At 37.2% G+C, this 26,264-nt stretch overlaps 1 protein-coding gene across 6 annotated transcripts in view; it reads right to left on the reverse strand.

Annotated features, from left to right (window-relative positions):
• The window catches only part of LOC132195049 (uncharacterized), a 151,709-nt gene that overhangs the window by 51,803 nt on the left and 73,642 nt on the right, over positions 1 to 26,264 (reverse strand). For all 6 annotated transcript variants that reach the window (XM_059616786.1, XM_059616796.1, XM_059616763.1 and 3 more), the window contains one exon: positions 12,810 to 12,880. The gene's annotated coding sequence lies outside the window, so the exon portion shown is untranslated. The remainder of the gene's footprint in view (positions 1 to 12,809; positions 12,881 to 26,264) is intronic.

Below are 26,264 nucleotides of genomic sequence, written 5' to 3' on the forward strand. Positions count from 1 at the left end.
TTTGATTATGGCCGGCACACTTTTATTTGCATCTGAGGTCGGAGATGGGGTTAGTCCCTCTCAAGAGCAGCTGCCGCGCTGATCAAGCCAAGGCTTTTCAAGGAAAGTGTAATTGCGGTGAGAGAAAGAATGAAAACTGTTATACCTCTTGCCTTGAAAGGGAAGATTGGTTCAAAAGGAAAGAGAGAATGAGATTTCAATCCTTAGCAACGTGATATTCAAAACAGAAGAGTCTCTTTGAGGAACAAAAAACAAATGGCTTTTTGTCCGAACATTCAATGCTTCCCTCCCAGCAATTGATATTGTTCAGTATTTAAAATGTCTGGAAACAAGCAGAAAAAATAATAATAAAAGAGGCACTTTTTTCTTTATATTACTCAAAGGGATTTTTTTTTATTTCTTGCTTCTTTAAAAATTGAGGTTGGTTAAAGATTTTATAAAATTGAAACACATGGAAATAAGACCATTAATTCAGCAAAATATTAACAATTTATAAATGTTCAGATAACCTTCACTGACTTTTAAGAGTAAACAGTAAACTTGTGCTTCTCATTATAGTGATATCCATTTCATTATTTGGCAAATATTTACAATTCTCGAACTCAAAATGACGGAAATTCATAATATAATATTCTTCAATAGTTTATATTTTACATTTAATAGCAACAAAAATTCCTTCTTGTTTAGGATTGAAAGATGATCTAGAAGAAAGTTCATGCTTTCATATTTATAATTTTTAGAAAGAACTGCAGACGAAATACTCTACAATTGTAGGAATCGTAGCAACTCCATACGTTTACAAATGATATTTTTGGAGGTAATATTAAGCCTGCGTATTTTTCCCCTTTTTGATCTGGGAAAAACAATATTCGTCGAGCACTCTCTCGTGATGTAACGAGCTCGGCGCCACTTTTTTTATCGAGTACGAAAGCTGCGCTCGTGAGCACCGCAGCAGCGGCATTATTCGCGAGCCGACCGCGCGCTCGCTGTTCTGCTTTATGGCAGGCATGCGGCGGCTGCAGCTTTTATCAGACGCGGCGAACACGGTTCGCACATTACGCCTCAGTGTAAAGCATACTGATATCGCGGGAGAATTATCATGATCTGACGCGCGCCATCGATTATTAGCGGAGCTAAGTAAGTCATTTATATGTTTGGCCCGTTGCAAATTGAAAATATTATCCCTCGGCCGGATTTATTTTACTGCCTCGACAGCCGGGTGCTCCAGCGACGGAGGAGAAAAGCACCAAAAGGGTTAATATACGACCACGGCTGATATTAGATTAGAGGCATCCATAGATTAGGGGCCTGCGGAGCTTTCTGAGGGTGATCCATCTGCAGAATAACGCGACGTTCTGTCGGTTTTACGCATCTTCCAACTGCAGACGGCGTTTTAAATAAAAACAGCCGTCAAATTATTAGGCCGTTTTATGCTCACGCGCGGCAGTAAAAAAGCTGATAAATGCGCCTGGGATATTCGACGCCTATGGTGCTCTGCAGGAGCATCTCACTTTAATGCACCCCTCGCGCTTTATCTCCTTTATATTCACACTGGGTTTCCCTTTTCAGAACGTTTAGATTGTAAACTTCTTCGGCATTTGCTGTCCGACTTGCTCTCAACCTTTGGAATTTTGGAATCACTTTGTGTCGTACCGGCAGGTCCCACTAGTGGAAAGAACGACTGCTCTATTGTGTTGCCCGGCCAAACATCTTGATATACAAAAGGATTGTGATTACTCAAAGAGGTAAATCTAAATTTTAGTACACTTCCGAATGCCATGGGTTCAAATTGCTTTTAATGCAAGGAGTCTTTTATTGCAAATTCCTTAAAAAAAATTATTGCAACCTATATGAATAAATTGTAATTTTAATTTGATATCTTGATGATATTTTTCCAGCAAAATCTCAAAATCAAGAAGTAGGCTACAAATTTTTTGGGGTAACAAGAGAGATACTGCGGAATAAATCATAATATTGAAAAGAGCATATTAATATTTTTATGAAATAACAATTATTTTTTCTTTTTCAAAACTCTAACAGAAAATGAAATTGACTTACTTTAATCATCTACTTTGACCCAAATTAAAATTTTCATTAAAATTATAGCTCCTTTTTGAAAAGTGCATTATATTTTATATAAATTATTTGGAAAAAGATTTAGACATTAATTTTTGATCATTTACTGTTCAAACTCATTCAATCAATTTAATTTAGTCAAAATCCAGCTATAACTGGCTAATTTGATATCCGATACCAACTGGGGCACGGAGCTCATGAATAATTCTTGCCAGTCTAGCAATAAAGTTAACTTTTTGCAACTCCCGTCGGCGTTTCTTTCCATTTTAAATTTGAATCTACAGCAGATTTGTTTAATAATCCTAATTGAAGTGTCTAAGTAAGGGCGTGTTTACTTTGGGTTTAAGTGAACTACCCCTTTGAGCACCCAGCACCACAAGGCAGAAAGACCCGGGTCCATACCCTTTCCTGGCGCGCATTACACGCAAAGCGTGGATTGCGGAGATAAGCCTTTCACATTTTAGCACACAAACCATACATACCAGAGATTTCTAAATGTGTCGACTGATGCGCTCCATAGATATTATCCGTTGGTTTAAAAAAAAAAGCGAAACACAGCGTCTGTGCAGTAGGAATAAAATGGAGCGCCAGTCTGACCGAGTGGCATGCGGGTGATGTGGAAAAAGCATGAGAGATTAATTTGTCTCTGCTGCATTAAAGCTGCCGTCTCTCCTCTTTCTGCCTTCATTAAACGAAAAGTGTATTAATTTTAATATCCAAAGAGAGTGGCTGGCGCTTTTTAATTAATGCGCCCGCCTCTTTTTGGCTTCAAAGAGCGCTCGGAATTTTTCTTTTGGTTGCTTTGATGAGAAAACTCGCCGCCGTCGCCGCGTAATAAAGTGTGGATTACACTCGTCACGTGGCGGACTTTTTTTGTAATGCTGCATGAAATTGTGGCCAGCGCACTTTGACGAAGAAACCGCGACGGACTCTCCATTGTTGGCGAGTTCTCTTGAATATAAATGCGTGCTGAACATTTCTAGTGTAGTTCTTCTCTTATTAAAGCTTCGCCGCTCAAATACATGCGCCGTTTCAAATGGGAAAGGGTTTTGCTAGTACAGTGGAGAGGATTAGTCGAGCGCAATTGTAAAAAGAAGGAAATGCTTTAATGGGACTGCTTTTTGTCTAATTAAAAGTAGAAGTTCTATTGAATTAAAATTTCAATCTCCGTAAATTTTTTTGCAATTTCTATAAATTGGGAAACATTTAATTTCACAAGTTTTGTGAAAGAATTGATTAAAAACTGTTATTGTTGGAATTTATTAATACAATTTTAATTCTTGTGAAATTTATTATACAATATTTGAATGAATTTTAAATCAATATAAAGTTCAATAGGACATTTTGAATTATTTTTTAAACAGAGTTGAAATTAAACACTGATTGCGACTGAATACTCAGTAAAATTTTATCAGAGATTAAAAAATTTGATCAAAATACATTTGAAATGCCCTTGTTCTTATAAGTAAAGGGGGATTTGTCCTCGCCTTTATATTTCTATTCATTTAAGTTCCTCGCGATAATTTTTATTTTCTGTAAACTGCTCTCAAAACAAGAGTCGCAGAAGTGCTTTACTATGTGGTTGCGATTATGTAGCCTTAATGATGCAACAGAAAATTGACCACATCAAGGACTTGTGTTGCCTCTCTTTTGGTCTTGCTAACACGGAGCAAAAACGGTTTCTAGTTTCCACAACTTTGGCCACTGCATTCAAAGACACGTCGGTTGCACAGAGACTGCATTCGCAGAAGAGCAAACTTGGCTGCTCACCTATCGCAATAAAGTGGGAGGCCAAACGAGGCTGGTGGGTCAGTGCAGGCAGCTGCGAACGCTGCCGACGCCCTCCGACTGAAACAACATACCCTTGAGTGTATGCTGCCTGCACGCTCTCCCATACTTTTTAAAGGCAAAGCTGTTCCGTGGAATGGGAGAAGCGCAGCCGGGAAGGGTTGTGCCCACGCAATCACTGGCGGCTGCCGCAAAAGTAGGTGCAGAGGTCGGAGTTAAGAGGGCGACGCGCAAAACGTGCAAAATTATACAGAAATAACATCGTTAATCAGACGCTTTCCCTGTGAGTATTTCCTTGTTGAGCAACAAAAAGTTTCACAGAAATTAATTTTTTTTTATGGAGAATAATACCAAAGTGGTTTGAAATGAAAAGTAAGTGGCCTCAAGCAAAAAGGGAATAAATTTAGCAATAAATTTTTAATTTATTCGCTAATTATTTAAAAAAGGTTGGAAATAAAAAGTAATTAGTCCATTTCAAAGATTTCTATTAGACTTTAAGAGTGCTGAAATTATCCGTTTTATTATCTCAAACGCTTTTCCCACAGGTGCTAAAACAGGTAGTCTTCTTTGAAGGCATGAGAATTCCCGGCACTGGTATGCGAGGCGGAATGCACATATTTTTTCAACATGCAGTTGATGGTGCTTGCGAATTTTACCTATTTCCATGTAAAACAATGGCATTATCACCTCAGATATGTGAGTGAGTTTGTTTTGTTGTTTCATAAAGCTCGGACTACAATAACGATTTTCGGCCTCGTAGCCAGAGGGGTCGGACGAACAGCACCGCTCTAAGCTCGCGAACAAACAAAACAATCACATTATGCATGCTTTCTTTGAGGCCTTTGCCACTTGGTGTGGCACACATTCTCGCGCACACATGTACTCGCGGCCCATATGCACAATTATAATATGCTCAGCTGTCACATTCAGTTGGCACTTAATGTATTGCGATGTCGGGAGATAAATGAGACGCGAGTGTATCGCACGCGGCGGCGGCTGGGTGCGGTGGACAGCCATATTTCAGACCGAAAGGGAAGAGCTCTCCAAAATGCTCGGCGTTTTAAATAAAACCGGCACTCGCTTTGTGTAATGACGCCGGGGGGCAACTTGTGGCTTTTGCAGACACGAGGATAATTCTTGCTGCTCGGGCGCACGAAACAGCACCGGCGGATAAAGCTGCTCGCTACCGTGCCACGCTGCAGAGAGAGGAATTAAATTATTATTTCTGAAAGCGCGCGGGCGCACACAATCAGGGAGATTTGGGCTCTGAAATGCGGCGATTTTCATATATTAACGTAAGACCACGAACAGAGGCTGACAGTGTGTGTTAAAAGCTCAATTACATACAACTTTATGTTCAATTCAGAAACAGTTGCGTAAAATTTTCAGCTCATCTTTAATGCAAATTGTGTATTCTTTGAAAGTTAATGATTCCTATAAAAAAATTTACCTTCATTATTAAATCTCACGAGAATGTAATTAATAATATAATTATGTGTGTTGCCTTTTTCATTTAAAACAAATTAGGAAGCATTAGTTCGATATTAATATTATTTCAATTTTAACACAAAGATTTAATTGAGAGTTCAAATGTGGTGTGAAAAGATGTCAATTTATGAACTGAGCAGTCAAATGTGGTGTTCATTGGTTCAAAGTTGAAATGGCTAAAACTTACTCAAACAAGAAGTTTGGTTTAACATATGTGGGACAACGTTCCTATTTTTTTTTCAAACCGTACAAACAAACTAAATCGCCCAAACTAATTAATTTTTTGCTATACTTACTCATAAACCACATTTTTTTACACTAGCTTTAACTTTTTCCGATTTTTTATTTTATTTTATGTTAATTGTTAATTTTTAACTTTTAAATATTTTTTAATCTAATATATTTTGCTTTTACAAACAATAGAGATTATTCCAATAAAAATTAAATCAATTTTTTTTTATATAAATATAGTTCATACTATCAGTGTACCTCTATTTTTTAGCATATATCATATGTTACTTGCCTCATATTAGATTTTCACACAAATATAGTCTAATATGGAATAGTAAGCCCACAAGTTGCAGACTGCAGTCTACGTCTACGTCCATGATCCACATAACTGATTGTGAATAGTTTCTCCCTTTCAATTAGGTGCACTTCTAATTCACTTCAGCAGTGCCAGCACTCATTTGCGTTAGTTATGCACGGGATTCATTAAGCCACGTCACACACTCAAGAGCCGGGATTTTTCATTTCCTTGTTGCACAGCTGCGAACGTGACGAGCTTAAGAATTCTCGCACAAAGTAAATAATTATCTTAATCAAGGCGGCAGCAGCAGGATCAAGATGAGGCGAGATGTGTATACATAAATAATATAAATGCTGCACACCGGAGAAAAAGCTGAGTTGGCTGGTTAATTGTGCAGTGCGAGTTGACAGTCAGCGTTTCACGACTTTTAATTCAATTCCGCTACAAAAGCAGCAGCCCCGGGTTTGCAAACTATGCAAACGTCACAAGCTGAACCGGATAATAACGGGCGCTTCCCAACAAATGAACGGCTCTGACGCATTCACACAATAAAACGGTGCGCGCACATCAACGACCAAATAACTGACCATTTAATTTGCAGTTGGGCTGGAAATTGCGAGCGGCGCACATATTTCATTAAACTTTCCACTATGAAAGCTATTTTGGTGCCGCATTCAAACCGGGCTTTAAATTTTAATGTTCTCTCCCTGCACGCGTACCCACGCTTTTTGAAACAACATCAAGCATCAAGCTCTGTCAAATATTTGCAAGGTGGAAATCAACAAATTTTTGCCGCATCCTGCCAATCAACTTGATGCAATGCGTGAGAGTTTAATCAATTATTGGCAATTAATTGAATATACCAGTATCCAATTTTCAGAGAAAACGAATCAAGCATCCTTGAAATATTTAAATTATAAAATAAATATAATCTCTATCTGATCTTTAAAAAAATGTTGAAAATAAACTAATTATATAAAGCTCAAAAAATGAGTTTAAATGTACATTGGTTAGTAAGCATATTAACAATGTAAATTTTCACTAGAGCTGATAAATAAAAGATATATTATATTTCCAATATAAATTACCCCTTGGAAATGAAAATACTACTTTTCAGTGGACATTTAAAATTTTCAACTGCACTTTTCTGGCCGGTTTTTAGTTCATGACAGTCGTTTTCAACCATTAAAAGGGTTTGCTCTAAATAAAAAAAAAAAAAAAAATAGAATGGGGAGGGTAAAAAGAAAATTGTTCGGGTGAAAAATCTCCCAGCAAATGACCCTAGTCGTTTCTTGGAAAAAGAGGCATTCTTGTTTTTATGAGTTTAGCCCGAGATGAAATAGACATCACTTTGTAGTGACACTCGCTGCACAGTAATTTCAGGCCCGGTCTTTGTTTTTTCCGCTCACACATTGCTCCGGATAAGCTAAACCCGGGCTCACACACGCGCGTTCTTTGAGATGGTGTCCGCAGTCACTGGCAGCTAGTTTAAGGGTTCGCTCCCTCTAAGCTGTTTATTTTTTACAACCACTTGATCCTCTTTCTCATCACAAACAACAAGGAGCGCAATCGAGGTGGAGAAAGACGGCAAAACAAACAGAAGATCTCGGAAGCAGTGAGAAAAAGAATGGCCAAATTAAACGGGCCCTTTGTGCTGCCCTTTCAAGCCTGCTTCTTACCCTCGGGCCTTGAGGCCTTGTACTGTAATTAAAGCTTCCAATTGAATTTTCTCCAGTGTTTACATTAAAGAGAGATCATCTTGGAAGCAAGGAACAAAAATTGAAAAAGTTTCAAAGCACATCCCCCCGATAACCATCATGATTTAAATTTTGGTGGATTAAGTTATTCGGAGCATTTGAGAGGGTGTCTCGGCGCAGAAATTCACTTGTGTCTCACCCCCTTGAGGACCGCACCGCCTCTCCTGATACAAACCAGCTTACACGTCACATCACTTTACCTTAACATCGCCACATTTCCTCTCCCGGCCACATTCCGCCCAACAACGTGCGTCTCCTCCCAGACATCCTGCAGGTGCTTAAAAACTTCCTTCGCAGCTAATACACACAAATTACCTGGTTTGATGCGTACCTGAGAGTCGAGAGAGTGTCAACGTGTTCCCCCGAGCAGCCTCTGTCAGGCTTTCAAAGGCATATTGAAGCGTCCTAAATTTAATGCAGCGGGGGGCAAAATTTCCCAAAGACTGCAAAATGCTCTTAAATTTTCGTCCCCTCAACAAAACTTTTGCTTTTACAAAATTTAATTTGAAAATTTTACTTGCTATATTTTTCTCTTGAAACCAGTAAGATGATGCATAATCACTAAGTATTTGAATGGAAAATTTATAAAGAAATGAATATATAAAATAATTGCTAAATTACACTTCTCGTATGAATTTTAAGATTAATCGCCATAAAAAAAATTATTAAGTTTTCCTTCAATTATAAAAACCAACATTTATTTTTGAATTATACATATCATAAAATAAAAAGTAATCTTGAACTTGCAAAAATTTATTTTACAAAAATTATGTTATGTGTTAATTTAGTGAATTTAATACAATATTTATAACAATATTTGTATAATTCAAATATTATAGTTTCAAATAAAAAATATTATTGTTGAATTTTATAATATATAATTGTGTATTTGACCAATAGATTGCAAATTCCATGTTGATAATATTATTTAAAGCTCCTAAAAACAAAACAATGCAACCTGCTTCACATATGTGAGAAGCAGGCTGCATAAGCATGAATGGAAGAGTGGCGGCTGATGCGTTGTGACGGCGGAGCGGTACGCAATGCGGCTCATTACATTCGCGTAGAATGCCCTTTACAGCACTATTCGCCTTTTTTTGCGTTGGCAAAATTGCAATTGCAATGACGAGAGTTTTAACTACACTGGAGATTCCGCTGGCTCAACCACCAACGCTTTGGTTATAAAGGCTCATTTTTTTTCAGATTGTATAAAATGTAGAAAATTTAATCACGACGGCCGGTGTTAAATATTCCAGGGCGACTCACAGCTCGGTGCATTTTCAAAGAGGTGGCCAAGGCAAATAATTAAGCATCTGCAAACAGTGAACGTAATAAGGGCCTTTGAGCTGAAGTGGGGCTTGGTTGAAAAACCGCAGCCGCCAGCCCTTCTTATATTGGGACCCAACAAGCCTGTGAGGGGCATGAAACGTGCGCGGGTTTGTGTCAATATTTAGCATGCAGGAACGCTGCCGGACACTCGTACGGAATGCAGACCCCAAAAACTATTTGCAACTCAAATAACTAGCCGTCGTCGGTCAAACAACAAGAGCAGCAACGCCGCTAGGAATGACGCTAATAAGAGCAAATGCTGACCAACTAGTTCTATTATTAACTGTCACCACCCCTTTCCTTGCCTCCCAGCCATGGACCGAGAGCTCGTCTATCGAATATTCATGAGCTTGTCCATAGAGCTGGGTGAAGTCTGGAAAACGCGCTAAAATTGAACCTTTTTTATCTTTTCGTGCGACTCGCGTCAAAGGAAAATTACATTTTCAATTACTTTCCGTAAATAAATATCAAACGTGGCAGTTTCGATTTTTCTAAATAACATCACATGTCACTGATGAAGTTTGTTTACTTGTTTGTTAATTAAATTGAAAGCAAGATAAATTGTGGAAACGAAGTTCAACATAAATTGAAACTCTGCGGTGCGATCCGCGAGTCGAAATCAAAGTGACTTGATTTATAGCAGCACTGAAATGAGAGTTGATTACTCGCAGCGCTAGCTGCTGGATAATGTTTTTTGTGAAGTCGTGCTTCCGAAAGGGATGTTTATTTCACCAGAGCTAGCCAACTTTCTCCGACAAAAAGCTTTTTTTCAAAAAAATATGGGTACGGAATGGAACAAACATTTGCAGAAACTAATTTTGACTGCGAGTTCATCACTCCAGAGGAATGCTCTTGGGGGCAATTAATGATTGCCCAAGACTTTTGAACTGGGGTCTGCAAATGATCTGAGGCGAGACTGGTCTGAAATTAATTGGTATTCGAATAACTCAATGGTGGAGAGAGCAGAAGAGGTAATAAATTATAAAACTTCGAGCGATGCTGCATTAATAATTTCAATTTTTTTTTCCTTCCTTTGATGAAACTGTAAATTAAATTTGTGTTTCTGACACGCGATGATTAATTTTGTCAGATTCAATAGTGCGGAACGAAATTCAGAATTTTAGTTTAAAAAGGTATTGTGTTTATTTTCAGTTGAAAACGAAGGGAATTGCGAATTAAATGCTGCAGACTGGCGCCATTCAAAAGTTGAAAGTTCACGCAACTGACTCTTTGCCCTACGAGCGGCAGACTGAATCTGCGTTGGCGCAGAATTGGAATCAAAAGAGCGTGCCGTCGCTTTCAATCGCCGCTAAAAGAGTGCCTTTGTAGAACAAAGAGTTTGAATTTCCCTGTGGTCCTTGTTAATGATTGGAATCAAGGAAACGCCCCCATTCAAAGAACACACTAACGCGCGGTCTGTCGTTCCGAACAAGAGTGGAAAGGTTAATACGCGTTTAGTTCGAATGCACTTACGAACTTGTTGGTAATGATTTTAAATATTCATGCCGGAGTTTGCCGAGAGGACACATCCTCGAGAGTTCGCTTCCTCTCGTCAGCCATTCTATTTGCGCCCTCGCATGAATCCACGTACGTGATTGTGAAGAAGCTCCTTCGCGACGCCAATATAAAGTAATGATTCTTCCGCCCTCCAACACATCCCCCGTCAAGGAGATTAAAACCCAAACTTGTGCCTCCCGCGCCAAGTCTGAAAGACGTTACAAAGGATTTTTGCCCAACAAATGAGTTTGTAATCTAATTTCAAACAATTAATGAGCAGCCTTGCTAGATAATTTAAGCCGCCACCGCCTAATTATCATCAAAGCTAAAATTAGCAAGATGCGCCGCACCGAGATTGGCCTTTATTTGCCCAAGCGGCTCTGTCTGGCTGGAAGTAATGGATGTAAATATGGTGCGCCGAGCTCGTTACCCTGCAAAATTTACCTGCCGCGAGGCAAACATTTGATAGTTTTGAGAATCCTGCAATTATTTACTTAAGTGTATTCCATCGCTGTGCTTTGTCAGATTTTCCCGGAAACTGTAATTAAAAAAGATGTCAAAACCCAAAAATATTTACTTTATATTTTGTTTGTTTAACGGTCAGGGACAATTTAAAATTATGTCAATTTGATCAGAAAAACAATATTACAGTTGCTCTTTTGGAAACTTTAATCAATTTTGCACGCCGATATCACGGGAAGTTGTTTTTGCACAGTAAATTATAAGTAAACACGGCCGCAGGTCTTGGCAACAGTTTTGTTTTCAAATCGAGCAGTAGAACAAAAATATTATTTCCGAAGCTCCGGCACTTCACATTTCGCTTGGCCCGACAATGAGGGTCGTCGTCGCGATTGGTTTATCAGCAATGCAAATAGCGTGCGCCTCGCGGTGGTAAGAAATCAATGAATGCTCTTGACGTCTTCATTGGAAACGCCGGTTCTCGCATTTGAATGAGGCGCTTGAAATTTTGGAATAATAAAATGCAACTTGATCATTGAGTGGAAAAGTACAAAAGGGACGTGCAAAGACTAAGGATTTGTGAATTCTTTGATCGTTCCCGTCAGGGTTCCTCGGATGCAAGAATCCACCGAGTCAATTTTCCGCTGGCTTATTTAATATTTGAACCCCGCCAGCCGAAAAGCCATCGTTTGAGGACCCCCCGAACCGAGGATGGGAACAAAGGACGTGGAATAACTGATGAGAGCATGGTGCACTTTTTTAAAAAGCGGTTAGATCTTGACGCATGGTGGCTTCTCATTTTTATTCCGGCGCGTATCAAACGGATGTGTGTGTTTTTGCAATGATAAAACCACTTTTTGTCAGATACATTTTCGCCCGCATAACTGCACACGGCACACATATACGAGTTCGCTTCCTGGAAAAAAGCCACGCGTCTCTCTTCCATTAGATGGAACGACGTTTGTGACGCTCGGTAAAAACTCAACTTTGCTCGCTCTTATCAATAGTAAAATTTTACAGCCAAAACTTCGCGAATCGAACCACCCCATAAACAAGCGTACGGTTCTCCCTCTTTGCGCACTCGCTCATATTTTATTCAATAAAGGTAACAGGATTTTACGAGGCGCGCCGACCGATCTTCGAAAACAGTTTTTACTTCACAGAGAACGAGTAATGTATAGAAAAAATGTATATAAATATGTATTTCGCAAGGCAGCAAATCTCCCTCTCCTCTTTTTCCTGCGAAATATGAAAGATGAAAGAGCAACGCAGCGCTTCGCCAAGCTGGGCTTGTGACTTAATCAAACGTACTTTTGTCTACCTGCTGCCGGGCAAGTACATACAGAGAGAGATAAAAAGAGGCCGACCCTTTTTATGCATTTAAATTGACTTATAAATGCCGCAAGCCTTGCTGTTTCGCCTCGGAACGTGATTTTAATTCTAAACATTCGCCAATCCATCAAGCCGACTGGAGCAAAGAAGCCTCCTTTTTGCATCCGAAATCGTGATTCCCCTTTTAAGCAGCAGTGTTGCCATAAAAATCTATAAAGCAAAGTTCTTTTCCTGCACCCCAAACATTTTAGAGAAGGAGGAATTTGTTCTCTGTGGAAACTTTTCCGAAAGTATTGTAATTAATATTAATCGAATTCCGTCGCGAGTTTCCAAAAGTTTTCATCTCCGCGTCCAAAACGACTTGGATGCCTGCGAGCGAATTTCAAATTGCGGTCACCGAACGCGCGTCGTTCCTCTCACGCAATTTAACAAGTTGGATGTCCTCCGCGACGAGAGATTCGACCAATGTATAACGCGGAAGTTTGTTTTACCACAAAAGCTGGGGACATCTGCTGCTGTATAAATAAACTCGGGCTGCACATAAATTTACTTACTTTTGCAATGTGGTCCAAGAATTCGGCTCAGCTAGTTCATTCCCCTGCGCGCAGCTGACACACAGCCTCTTCTGCAACATTAGACGGGAAAAAGTGAGCGTTCGTTAGGCATCATTACGCTGAAGGAATACGGCAAATCCGCCCAGCTAATTCTGTGTAGAGAGTTATTTTTATGGCCCCGCCTCTCAGTTTATTGCAAACTTGGTTGGATTAAGTAGGTAATAGCCCTGCAAAGCTCGACTCGGCGGCACGAATGCAATGTTTGATTAAGCGTAAGACTGCTGAGCTTGTTGTAGACATGGTTCAATATGTAAACCTTGAAATATCTAAAAACGCTTTTATTATTTATTACCAATCAATCACGAAACCTAAAAAAGTTGTAATACAAAGTCTTTTATGACACCAACTTCATTTATATAAAAATAAGCTAACAAAAATAATTTGATTTTAGGGGAATGGTAAAGAGCTTCAAACCAAATTTTTTTTATTTATACAAGACTGGTAAAAATAGTAAAAAAAAAACTTTATTGATATGTGAATACTGGTTTAAATTTTCAATGACTTTAATTTAAAAATCAAACCGAAAATTTAATTAATCACAGTTATAAAAATTGAAATGTTCATTATTTAATTGATTTTATTTTCTTGAAGTTCTTGCGAAGTGTTCTATTTAAAACTATTTGCTAAGTTACATAATTATGCTAGTTACATAATAAATTTATGTTTGTTAAGTATTTTTATTGTTTTTGAGTTTAGGATGATGATGAATTTTTTACAATTACAATAATTTTAAAAAAATGGTGTTAGCATAATATAATTTTTTTTTTTTTAAATACAAATTACCTAATCTCCATCTAGTTTATGTATTGTGTATTTTCTTTTAATTATCACTTTATCCGTTAAAATTAAGAGTTATTAATATATTTAAATTAAACAATTATAATTAAATTTCAGACAATTCTTTCAATTTTGAAAATCAAGATGCCCAAAAGTAAGCTCTCACTTCAATGTTGTAGATTGTTCTACCATAATTATATAACAATTTAAAATAAACAAGTTAAGTATGACATGATAAATTCCGTTAAGATTCATTTAAATTTCAGGATATTATATATGTTCATGAAATAATTATTCTTCCAAATGGACCAGGGTAATTATTTTCAGTCGGGCACACTAATTGTATGACAGCTTTGAGCTAGCAATTAAAATAAGCACATTTTCAGTGCGGCTTGCAAAATGACGAGCGTCCTGATAATTTGAATGGCAGACGCTGCTCGCTTTTAATTTAATCACCCCGCAATTTCAATAATTAAGCCAGGCGGCTCGGCGTGGAACTTGAATAATTGCGCTCGCACGTCTACCATGGATGAAAGAAGTTTTGACGACGTCATCTTTTCAGTTTTCCTGAGCTGCTGCTCTCACACTCGCTCGCGACTAGTGTAATTACGCGAGTTTCCCTTTTCTTGGGCGTGCGAGGAAAGCAGCTCTCTGCAGCTTTCGCGCGCCGACTCTCTAAGACGGCTAAGCAGCATCAATTTGGCATGAATGAATCCTATTATGCCCATCCTGCATTATGTTGCTCGTTTGAAAGACACGCGTTCTTCACTCAAACGCGAAGACGACTGCTACCCTTCTTTTGTGCAAAAGCAAGTAATTAAACCAAGCCGACACGCAAACACTTTAATGGAAAAGAGATTTGAACAAATGGCAAGGATTCACCAAAAAAGAGAGGAAGCATGAGAAATTTGCATGCTTCTATATCAAATTAATTGAAAATCGTCTGCTTTTAAATAATTTACTTTTGTTCCTGCAAAATAATTATCTAAAAAAATTGCACTGTGAAATTTAAAAAATTTCTGTAAGACCTTTTTCAATCAGCAAGTAAATAAAATATAAATCGAACTTGCATGGCCTCATATCAAAACATTTCCATTTGTTTTCAGTTTTATTTTTAGATGTGCATCAATGTACTACAAGCTTTTTGTGCGAGATTTTAAAAATATTTCGAGAATTAAGTAGGATCTTATTGCTGTGCAACAACAAAAAATATCATTTTCAATGACTTGCAATTATATTTGATGCGAAATGTTGAGTAGAATCAAGTAATTTTTTATTTGGCTTTTACCATGTTTTTAATTATCCAGCGTGTTTTTTTCCCAGCTGCAGTGATTAATAAAATGTAATTTGTGCTAATTTTTTCTGTAGGCATTAAAAAAAAATGGGATATTTTCACTTTTTAATTAATTCTAATTGAACCGAGCTTAAAGGAATAAAAAATAAAGTAGAGAATAAATACAAATATCTTGGGAATCGGAAATATTTGATCAATCAGACACATCTATTAGATTTATAAATTGCTAGTTTGATATGTAGATGGTTTTCACTATCAAAACTAGTCAATATATTTTTTCGGAATTTAACAAAATAAAATTTGGTGAGTAGAAGGAGAAAATAAAAAATTAACATTCTAATCACTTTATAGCTTGAAAAAAGAATATAATATTAAATATTAACACTAAAAACAACAAATTTTGTTGTTTTAGAGTTATTATTTTTTATTCTTTTTGGTAGAACTATTTTTATTACAAAAAGTTCTGAATTGCACGGGAATCTATTGCGTTTAAATTTTATGATTGTAAATTTTTTTTTAATCATGTAGTACGAAACACTGAGTGTTGAAGTTGGGTTAATAAAAAGTCCACTTCGCATAACCCCCCTTACTTATGCTTGTGTGAGCAAGGATGCCACTATCTGCTCTTTCTCTGTGTGTTGGAAAATATTTTTCAATGTACTGCAAATGAAGGGCCGCGCGTTGCTCGTTTCGTTCTACTGTGTGCCACAGTAATAAATAACGGAGTTGGGATTTGGAGGCAGCCAAGTACCACACTGCGCGCGTTCAAGAGTGTCAACTTGGCATCCACAGTTGTTGGCTTATTCTTCCTCTTTGCGCTAATTATGCAGCGAATTTCATTTCTGGCTCCGCGCGTATATTATGACACGCGGCATTTGCATAAAACAGCGTGGCAAGTTTTGGGTGTTGCGAGAACCCCTTCATCTCCACAGAGGAAGAGAGAGGAAGGAAGGTGCGAAGCAATTTCTTACCAACTTGCTGATGCTGCGTCGCAGAGCAGAGTGAGAGACACATTTCTCGAAAATGAATACAAACATTTCACGGCTCGGATTCACCAGCCGGCTTTTAACATCTCGTCTTGGTGAAAAAAAATTGTCGGCACGTCTCGTCATTGCGAAATAACGGTGCTCGCGCTATTTTTGTTTCCGTGTTTTGCTTTCAGCAGATTAAAAACAAGACATCTCGCGCACTGATGTGCTTTTAATTTTTCGCTGGCGTCGCATTGCACGTCGCCTTAATTTGACTTCTCGTACTCCTTGGAGCGCATTAAAAAGTTCGCCACTGGGAATGAGATGATTTTAATCGGCACCAGACGCTGCTGGGAATTAGAATGGCTGAAATTAATGAGAGCTAGATTGTTCTCTAGTTCTCTATTCCTCTTGTATACTATTTTTTTAAAGTTTGTTATCCCTAACTTTATATGTTGTCGTCATAAGCAATTTAAACATTTTCTGTAAAATATTAAAATAAATATCAGGAAAGGAAAAGGGTAAAAATTTCATCACATTGCCTTTTTTCCAATTTAAAATGTAATCCTTGCAATCAATTTGGCCTTTCCAAATTAAAATTTTAATAATTCATTATTTTGAAATTTCTGTTTGATATGCCTCGATTATAATTATAAAGAATTCCCACGTTGAATTCACTAATTGTAAGTTGCTGCAGTTGTAAATAATCTTTTTAGTAAAGTAGTTATGATGGCCTACTAATTTAGAGATACAAATTAATATTAAAAAAATAAAAGATTTATTAAATCCCGGATTGAAAAATCCAGGAGCAAATTACTATTACCTAAAAAATTTATTATTATTAGTCTTTTTTTTACTTTTTGTTCAGCTGAAGTTTTAATTTATTGCAATTGTTTGCTCTGAAAATGATTAATGAAAAGTAGAGTAATATCAATTTAGCAGGTATCAACCTGTCCCTTGCTTTATGACCAGATGTGAGATTGCATTTCATGGCATTATTATTATTCGGCACGTCGAATGCAAAAATCAAGCAACGCAAATTATACCAGAACAGTTGTTATTGCACAATAATCAGAGTCACAGCAAACCTTAATCAGCTTTGAAATTTATTATACCACGATTGTGAGTCACCATAAATAAGTAGTATACTGCGATGATGCATTGCACTGTGGTGGCCGCGGGTATGTGTAATTTTATTATTATTGCTGGTACACGCGGTGCATGCTTGATCCGGCGCCATTGCATAGAGGAGCACTATGTCTGTATGTATAAGTAAAAAGTGCCCATTGCAATGAGGCGCGGAGGTCACTATCTGCATCATGGAGCGGCAAATTATTCTCCCGGGGGTCAGTTTGCGTTGGAACAACCGCGTTGTTTTTATCGTCTATGGCGTTTGCTGCGAAACGCTCTCCACGGCGGCAGTCGGCAAAATTTATCGCCACTCCCTGAACTCGCATAGTACCAGCATTAAGGGTTTTAGAGTTTAATTTCAACTGCATCCTTTTTTACTTGGCTTTAAGGGAAAAATACTTATGTTTAGTAGAAATGGATGAAAGGGTGAGGAATATACAAACATTAGGGTCTTACTTGAAACAAAAATCGGATAAAATTTCCAGCGTATTTTTATTTAGTCTGTTAAAATTTTAATCTTACAAAGAAAACTAATTAATGTGACGAGAGAGAAAAGAAGAAAAATTGAATTCCTTTGATGAAGTTATACGAATTAATTGCATGAATTTAAAAAATAATATTCTTACTTGTACAATATAAATTTTCCTATTGAAATAACAAATTAAATAGACTTTAAGTGTAGTATTATGTACCAACTAAATAATTTGATTCTCTTGTGTTTGTCTGTTCAGAGAATTTCATTCCTATATTTTTTTTTTGCTTTTTTTACTATTTTAAGCAACATGAATTAAAAATACCAAAATAATTATTTTTTTGTACAATATTTGATTTAATGAAAGATAGATTGGAGAATTAGTGCCTTAATTTTAACAATCTTTGTCTTTTGTTGTGTATCGTAAAAATCTAGAAGAAAATATTCTAATAATGTAGCAAGTTTATACTGCTACACTCTAAATATCTAAACCAGTTTTAAAATTTAAGGCCGTGATTTGTAGACAAAAATGGTCCAAGCAGCGATATTTCTCAAGTGATGAAGCTTTTTAATCCGCAGCGCACAGAGGAGATTTAAGTTTTGACCATTCATCACCATCGCAATGAAAAGAAGGTCGTGCCAGAATAAAAATTACAAAAATTCGTTCATTTTTCACTGGCACTCTCCTTGCGTGCTTTTTCCTCCAAATTTCACACCAGCAAAGAGGTTTTTCCTCCTTGCTCTCATGGCTCACTTCCAAAGGCTGCTCCAACAATCTCTTTTTGCGCCCCGAGCTGCTGCTGCTGCTCTTCGCCCAGTTGGAAAACGCTCGTGCTTTCCCAGCAGCCCTCACTCGGAATTCATGCTCTGATATGCTGCAAGGTGCCAGCAATTATGCATGAGGACTCGCTCTTTCTCGCTCGCTCGACCGCTCGCCCCGGCTGCTGGCTCGGATAGCACAGCTTTGCCCGCTGTCTGTGGAGACGAATAAAAAGAGCGAGTTTCGTATAATTTTTGCGCTCATCCCTCACACGCGACGTCATTGCAAGCGACATGCATGTTAGTAGTTTTTTGCGGGCCCCACGAGAGTTGTCCACTCGTATGAACGTTCGCCGTATGCACGCCCGCCTCTTTTTGCATTCACCCGCGGTGCACAAGCGGCCCCTGGAGCAGCGCAAATCGTTTTAACTTCACCTCTTTCGGTTATTTAATTTATAATTTGTAGCTGACGTGAATATTTAAATCGCTCCTAGCAGTAAAAAAAAAGTGTTCTTCCACTTGGTTTGAGAAAATTTTTTACGGTGGTTTCATCATCTTTTTAGTATTCTTTCGCACTAAAAAAGGGAAAAATGTATTGCTCTATTGATATAGCGTGGCGTCAGTTTTTGCAGATGATATACTCGCTTTTGGATACTTTTTTCAGGCGCGGAAAACAAAATTGGATTCAGAAGTAAATAAATCAATTTAACGCAGAACAACACAAATTAAATCTAAAATTTTTCTTACTTTGAAATAATGGATTGTGTGTCATACACATGCCTTTTAAAAAAATTTACGTTTAATGTTATTAGCATAATCTTTTTATTAATTTATTTTCTGTTTTCTTATTTGTTAAAAATTTATTTTAACTGTTAAGATTTAATTTCATTATATTGTATACAATTATTTTATCCATATTTCACAGTTATTTTTTACAATTAGTTGTTAGTCTCACGATAAAAAATTTTAAATTGAGTGTTATGTGAGTGTTATTAAAAATTTTATTTTGTTTTTTTGTTGGAATATTATATAATATAATAATTTGTACAAAGTATAAAACTTCATGTAAGTAATTAAGTGATAGTAAATTGATTCATTATTCTTCTCTTCTTTTGATCCTTAATTATTGATATTGTGTAAAATTATTTGCCTCCATTTAAAATGCACTGATATCGATATTGAAAAAATACCCATAATCCTAAATAAATATCCAAATATTTTAGGAACTTCTCAACAAACTCTGATTTTGTTGCTGTTAATCTGGCCTGTTTAATTATACATGTTGACTAATGCAAATTGACAGATATTTGAACCAAATTTGAATGCCCTAAAATTGTTTGCTTGTAAAAGGGGTAATTCTGAGGAAAAGAAGTAGAACGACTGGAAAAATTTGCAAGTGTGATCATTGTTAACAAACGTAATTTACTGTAGTGGATAACAGGGTTCAGGTTAGGTCATTGTCGTCGGAGTGCGTCGGTTGCTTTTCGGGCAAAACCAAAATGTGGTTGGCGGAAAAGCATGGCATAATTTAATAATAAGCCAAACTGTGTATGCCGAGTCACGCGTGGCAAGATAGTGTTCATTTTGAATAATTCAATACGCGCTCCTGTGACGCTGCAAACTACATATTGCATGTGCACACTCGGGCCGTGTGCACGGCTTTATATCTCATTTCAGCAAAAGCAGCACCAGTGGAGCCAATTGATGGGAGAGCACGCGGCCCTCCCGCAATATCCTGTCGCACAAAAAACCACGGTGTGCCCATGAATGGATCAAAAAAAGAATCAGCAGAATGGCGAGAAAAATGAAGCTTCACCAACAGCGAGAGCGCGAAAAGTTGCGGTGATTTATTAGCAAACTTGGCGCCGCAACCGAAATCACGTTCTCCACCTGTGAGCGGGCGAGAGAAATCAAATTACGCCGGTCCAACTTGAAGTTGCGGTGGCTTCGTGCTCTCTCGCTCGCACACCCAGCAGGTCGCGCGTGCAAAAATTCCGCAGATCGTTAATTAAGTTACAAGTGTGCTTGCTCACGAATTAACACCCTGAGCCTTTTTCGACGCACAAGCGGAATAAGTGGTTAATTGTTTTAGGATTTGGCAAAATCAATTGAATTTCAGCTCATTTACCAGCAAACTGCGTATCAAAAGTTAGATTCAATACAAGAAATAGCTAAATTTTATAAGTAATTTGTAAAACAAGTAATAATTAATGATATGTTTTGCTTTTATTCTTAGTTAGTTTATATTTAGGTTTTTCAATCAAAATATTGATATATAATTAAGGATATAATAAGGTTTTAATTCACTCTTTATGATAAGATTAAAAAAATTGTAAGAAAAAAAATCATGTAAAATGAGAGTACTTTTATATTAAGAATTTTGTGCTTAAATTTTATAAAATGTTCATCGTGCATGCATTTACTTAAGTTATTTCATGAATGTAAAAGCTGAACAATATATTTTTTAAGGTTCTTAAGAAGAAAATAAGCCAGAAAAACTTAAAAGTGAAAAACTGTTGAAAAATATTTTAATATCAGGCATAGTCGCAATATTAATAACGATTGGTTGACATAGGAAAAAATGATGCTTTAACTGTTACTGTGAGTGGAAATACCGATCAATATTAACTGTGTTTTTTTAATTATTAAGTGTTAATTTATACTTATTAATTATAAATTCAAAATTTTTGGTAAAAAAAAAATCAAATGGTCTTTATTACTTCTAGAATATTTCCTCAAGTGCGCACTTGCATGTACAAATTAGACAGTTTGATTCTCTAATCTCTAAACAAAAAACCTTCCTTTTTCTGTATACTGTAGTATTAAATTTGACTTAAAATTGAGATTTTTTTTTTCACAAAAATTTTTGATCTAGGAGTTGGCCGCTATGGAAATCTGCTATCACACAAGATCAATATGTGACGGTCAGACAAAAGTTATTGTTTCCTGCACGCTTCTCCGGCATTCCGCACCATTTTTCAGGACCAACACACGCGGGCCATGCGGCCCTTGGTATCTATACATTCGCAATAATGTCTTGAGGGGTTTCCCAAAATCCTATTTTATACGCGGCGGGCCTTTTTACGGCATGAGTGGGAAGATATTGATAATATTGCTTTTTCTCTCCGGTACGTGCCCGCCACGGGTTATTCGGCTTCGCTTATATGCAACCGGCTTCGCAAGGAAGAAGAAGAGTATCAGGCCATTTTACGACCGGATCATCTTGTGAGATTTCCTCCTCGAGCAAGAGTTTATTTCGTCTTGTCCCCGTTTTAAATACACATAGCAGAGAGTGACCCTCGTCTTACAAGATCGATTCGTTCTTTTGCGTGCGGTCGCATCGCAAATAGCTGGAAATTTAATGCGGTGTCCCAGGGCCTCTTTCACCTCCAGTCGGTGCGACGCCAAGTAATATTCAGTAAGAGGGGACATCAAAGACGGACCTGTTTATTTTCTCTCGCGGTCAGCAGATGGATCACGATGGCGAAATCTCGTTGAAAACGGTTGGTTCTCAAGTGAGAAAAGGTCCCCTTGCTCTCCCTAACAAATATGCACAAACGTGAAACTGCTCTCGCAGAGTTTGCCGGTGTATTCATTGAAAACGGCCGCTCTCTCTCTCATTTGCCTTCACACAAAATCGCACGGCTTTTCTGAATAAGAAATTGCTGTTTTGGGCGAGTTTCGGTCTTACTTTGCAAAAGTGGAATGCAAAGCAGGTAGCGAGACTCTTGAAAAAAAAACTTTCGCGGGCATGAAAAGTTTGCAAGAGGCGCACTCGTAAAATAAGAAAGAAAAATATAATGATTTTCTTTTTCTCTCATTTCGGTAAGCTGCCATCATCAAATAAAATATTGTTGAAAAATTATCTTTATTTATAGAAACGTAATGTGATGGCAGAATGTTTCATTTTATGAAGCACAATATAACTTTTTTAATGTAGGTACTTGGAATTTTAATTTGTTTTTATTTTTACTTAATATTTAAACTTCGGCAGTAAAATAAATTTCACCTTTTAAATTTGATAAATAATAGCTATATTATGAATTTAAAATACTTTCCAAATTATGAAAAAAGATATCCTAATGTAAGGTAAAATAGTTCTAATGTAAAATATTATTATTATTATTATTTTTTAATTGAATATTTAATGTAGATTTCAAATAAAACGTTAAGAAAACAAATAATTGCAAATAATACCAATGTATTCTATTTAGCTGTGCATTATTTGATTTATAGGAAATTATTTAGTTGCAAATGATGTTTATTGATATATTGCAGTGGCATTTCCTGCCCATATCGAGATACATCCATCATACATTCAAAGTTATTACATTTTAATCACATTAAGAGAGAGAGAAAAATTACAAGATTATAAATTTTGAGAAATTACAAAATTTGAAAATTATTAAATGTACAACAAGCAATTAAAAGGTTCTTTTCCCTGAAGGCTTGCATTTATTTAGACTGCCTGATACTTTCAAATGCCGCTTTTTATTTTTAGTTTTTGCTCTTGTTCCTGGCAATAACTGCAGCTCTCTTATTATGTTTTAGGATCAGACTTTATTTTTGTCTTTTCATTTAGCCTGGCGCTTCAGCTTTTTTCAGTTCTTTTTTTATGTGACGAATCAAGAACCAACCAAATTCCGAAAATGAAATATAGCAAAAGAAATCCACATTAATCCTGAGTCATTCTAATTGTAATTCAGAGCAGCTTTTGCCCTTTCTGATGCTGCAGCCCCACCAAAAGCTGCAACTGTAACAAAGGCAGATGATTCCGACCAACAACGGACACCATTAATGAGCATTTCCGGGCCTTATTATTGAGGGGATTGGGGTGGCCCGAATGCCACTTTGCTGCAAAGGCGCACTCCTAGGCCACCACAAGTAGCCATTCAGCTCAAAGGACATAAACCGGCAGTCGGCAGCCGCTCTCCTGCGGCCCGCATTGTTATCGACTTGATTTCTTCTGCTGGCGCCAACTAATGACGCGCGGTCCATCACTCTCCATGGGCGGTGCGCGCCTTTGCCGAATACAATTCATTAACACAAAAGGGTCTTCGGCAAGAAGCTTAAACGGCCGCCGGGGCCACATCATGCATATTTCATTTCTCGGACATTAATTTTCAGGCCTAGAGCTCAGAATTATTTGCTGGGCACCGAGTGCAGAGCCTCTGTTTTAAATGCATAAATCACCACACTTGAGCTCCGTTTCTATGTAAGTAGTTCTCTGAAAATGAGGCTCATCACCAGATTCATTTTATCATGACAAATTTATTTGTTAGTTTCAATAGTTTGTTTTAATTTTATTATTTTTATTGTCTAATAAAAATTTTATTATCATTTTAAAGGTGATTCAATTTTTTATTTTAGATTAATTTAAAAGACTATAGATTGTTTTCTTGTAGACAAGGGTCGTTTATCTTGATCTATTTTCTCTGCAATAGACTAAAAGTCAGACTAATTTTGCAAAATGCGCTCATTGGCCCTCATGTGTCAGCAACGTTTATATTATACTTATTTGCATTTTCCAATTTTAATAAAAACTTTATTGCACAGGTTGTAATTTTCAAAACTAGTATCCTGCTGTATTTAAACTATGTGCAAGGTAAAAAAAAGCAGATATCATTTGGTAGTCAAGAATTTTCAGATATTATGCAGTTAATGAATTTGCTGTCTTAATAAAGTAATTTAAATAATGTATTAATATCCGCAATTTATCAGTTCGTTGAATAGCCTTGTAATCAATCACCTCTTGCAAAGTTCGCAATCTCCCCAAACACTAAGAACTTTACACAATAAACTTTTTATTTAAATTTACATGAGGTTTCCGATAATCGTCTTAATAACACTTCACGATTCTCCCTCCGGCAAGAGTTTGAAACTCTTTTCCAAGCTTCAACTGTTTAAAACGTAATAAGCAATTATGCCTTTAAAACTCTTTTTATTTGAAATTCCCTCACCAACCCATTCCCCTACATTGGCTACATTTTGTAGAAAAAAAGAAAGGCGCCGCACAAAATTCCGCCTACGAGGGATTAAGGCCAGCAGGAAAAATTGAACGAAATGAGACTCATCTGTGCTCGTCCCCATGACAATTTATCGGGAGGCTCGTTCTCTCGGCAACGCCGGCCATTATTCTCGGACGAAAAACCTTTCATCGGTCGTCAAAGTGCGCGTCCATTCACATGTCCACGACGCTGCTTTGATCACAACACCAGCGGGAGACTAAGAGATAGACACAATCGAGCGTCATTTATGCCGAAAAATGTATTCCATCGACGCCGCCGGTCCACCATCAGTCTTCATTGCGTCATTTGCGGCGTGACGCGTCGATATTTACTGCGAATCTGTCGATATCACAGCTGCTCCTTCTCCTGCACGTACATGTATATTTGTATCCAACAAGTAATGGCTGCAAACACCGGTGCTTTTTATTATTCCTGAGGACAAAACTAGCTTGGGTCAGATTTGCGAACGAGAATTCCGCCCACGGCTGTGCGGTCGTCACTCTTTGATTAATAGCGGCTCGATTTTCCATTCTGGCTCATCTTCGCTTTTTATCGGTAGCGGATTTCTTATTTATGAGGCACGGCCGCGGAAATAGGGTGTCTCCTTGGCAGGCCAGATAATTTATATTCGCCACACTTCCCTATCCCTTCAAAGCGCCAGCCACTTTGTGATATTTAAAAAGGCCTTTGATGCATTGCAAAGTTTTTGCCGGTACGTGCGCCATTTTAGTCAGGAAATTTCGAAAAGCTTGAACGCGGAGCAAAAGAGCTGAAAAAAAAATTAATGGAAATGCATGTTTTATTATAAATGCTCTTGATAAAAAATTCAGCAAAGTGGAGTAACGCACGAGATGGAAATTCCAAAGTTTGTATCACTAATTGGAAAAGATTGAAGATAAAAGTTCTGATGAAATGTAGAGTTACATAAAAAACATAATAATATCTAACGAGGTATTTTAATTTAAATTATAAAATAAGCAAAATATTTAAATTAAAATCTTGTAACGCCTATATTAATAAGTTTTACACCAGTTTTACACGTAAATTAAAATTCATCATTGACCACTGAAAATTTAAATTATTAGTAAATTTTCTTAAATTCTTTCATGCTTTAATTTTTTAAATCAACGTACCGCAGAGTTATATCAAACAAAATTATAGTAGTATTCAAATAATAATTAAAAAATCCTGAAATTTCAGTCAAGAGTTTTAATAAATTAGATTATAATTCTCTTTGGAAATTAATAACTCTATAGTGGTGACGTAAAAAAATTTTAATGCTAACATAATCTCATTTGCGTGGGCATATTTTGTGCTTTTTACTGTTGTTTACATGGTTAATTTTTATTTTCTAAATATTTTTACAAGCAAACACACTGTGAGGGAGTAAGGGGGGTGGTGATGAATAATTTGGCGAGCTTGCATCAAGAAGCAAATTGGAAAAGTATGTTTGTCGAGGAGTAATCCATCATCAGCGAACGCGCGAGGGGCTATAAAAGTTTTTCACTTAGCACGAGGCGTGCTAGCCGAGGTTTGAATGATTGAAAGGGTAATTGTGGTCGGTGGCCCTGACGATGACGCCGCCCGCGCAGCCCTTTTGACGGACTGACTGACGACCAGAGAAACCGCACTTAACATGCCAATATAACAAGTCGCGTGAACACACCAAAGAGCATATATCGGCCTTGCCGCGCGATGCAGAAAGAGCGCACCGTTATCAGACTTGCTGCTTTTATTGCACTCGATTCCGCTCCATCGGGGAAAAAGAGTGTCATGGGACGTAAAAATTTTTATACCCCATATCTATCCTTGAGAATCTCGTGTGCCGCCAACAGATTATATTGGTTGTAAAACTATAATTCGACCAATTTTATCACTTCTAGCCTAGATTTTTTTATTACCCGGAATGTGAATTTCATGGTCGATTGAGATACATAACTATTCTCACTGCTTTTTCATTCCACGGACGGAACACAAAACAGACGT

This window comes from Neocloeon triangulifer, unplaced genomic scaffold (genome assembly GCF_031216515.1).
Source record: "Neocloeon triangulifer isolate White Clay Creek 2 clone unplaced genomic scaffold, ASM3121651v1 ptg000001l, whole genome shotgun sequence".
Taxonomy (NCBI): Eukaryota; Metazoa; Arthropoda; class Insecta; order Ephemeroptera; family Baetidae; genus Neocloeon; species Neocloeon triangulifer.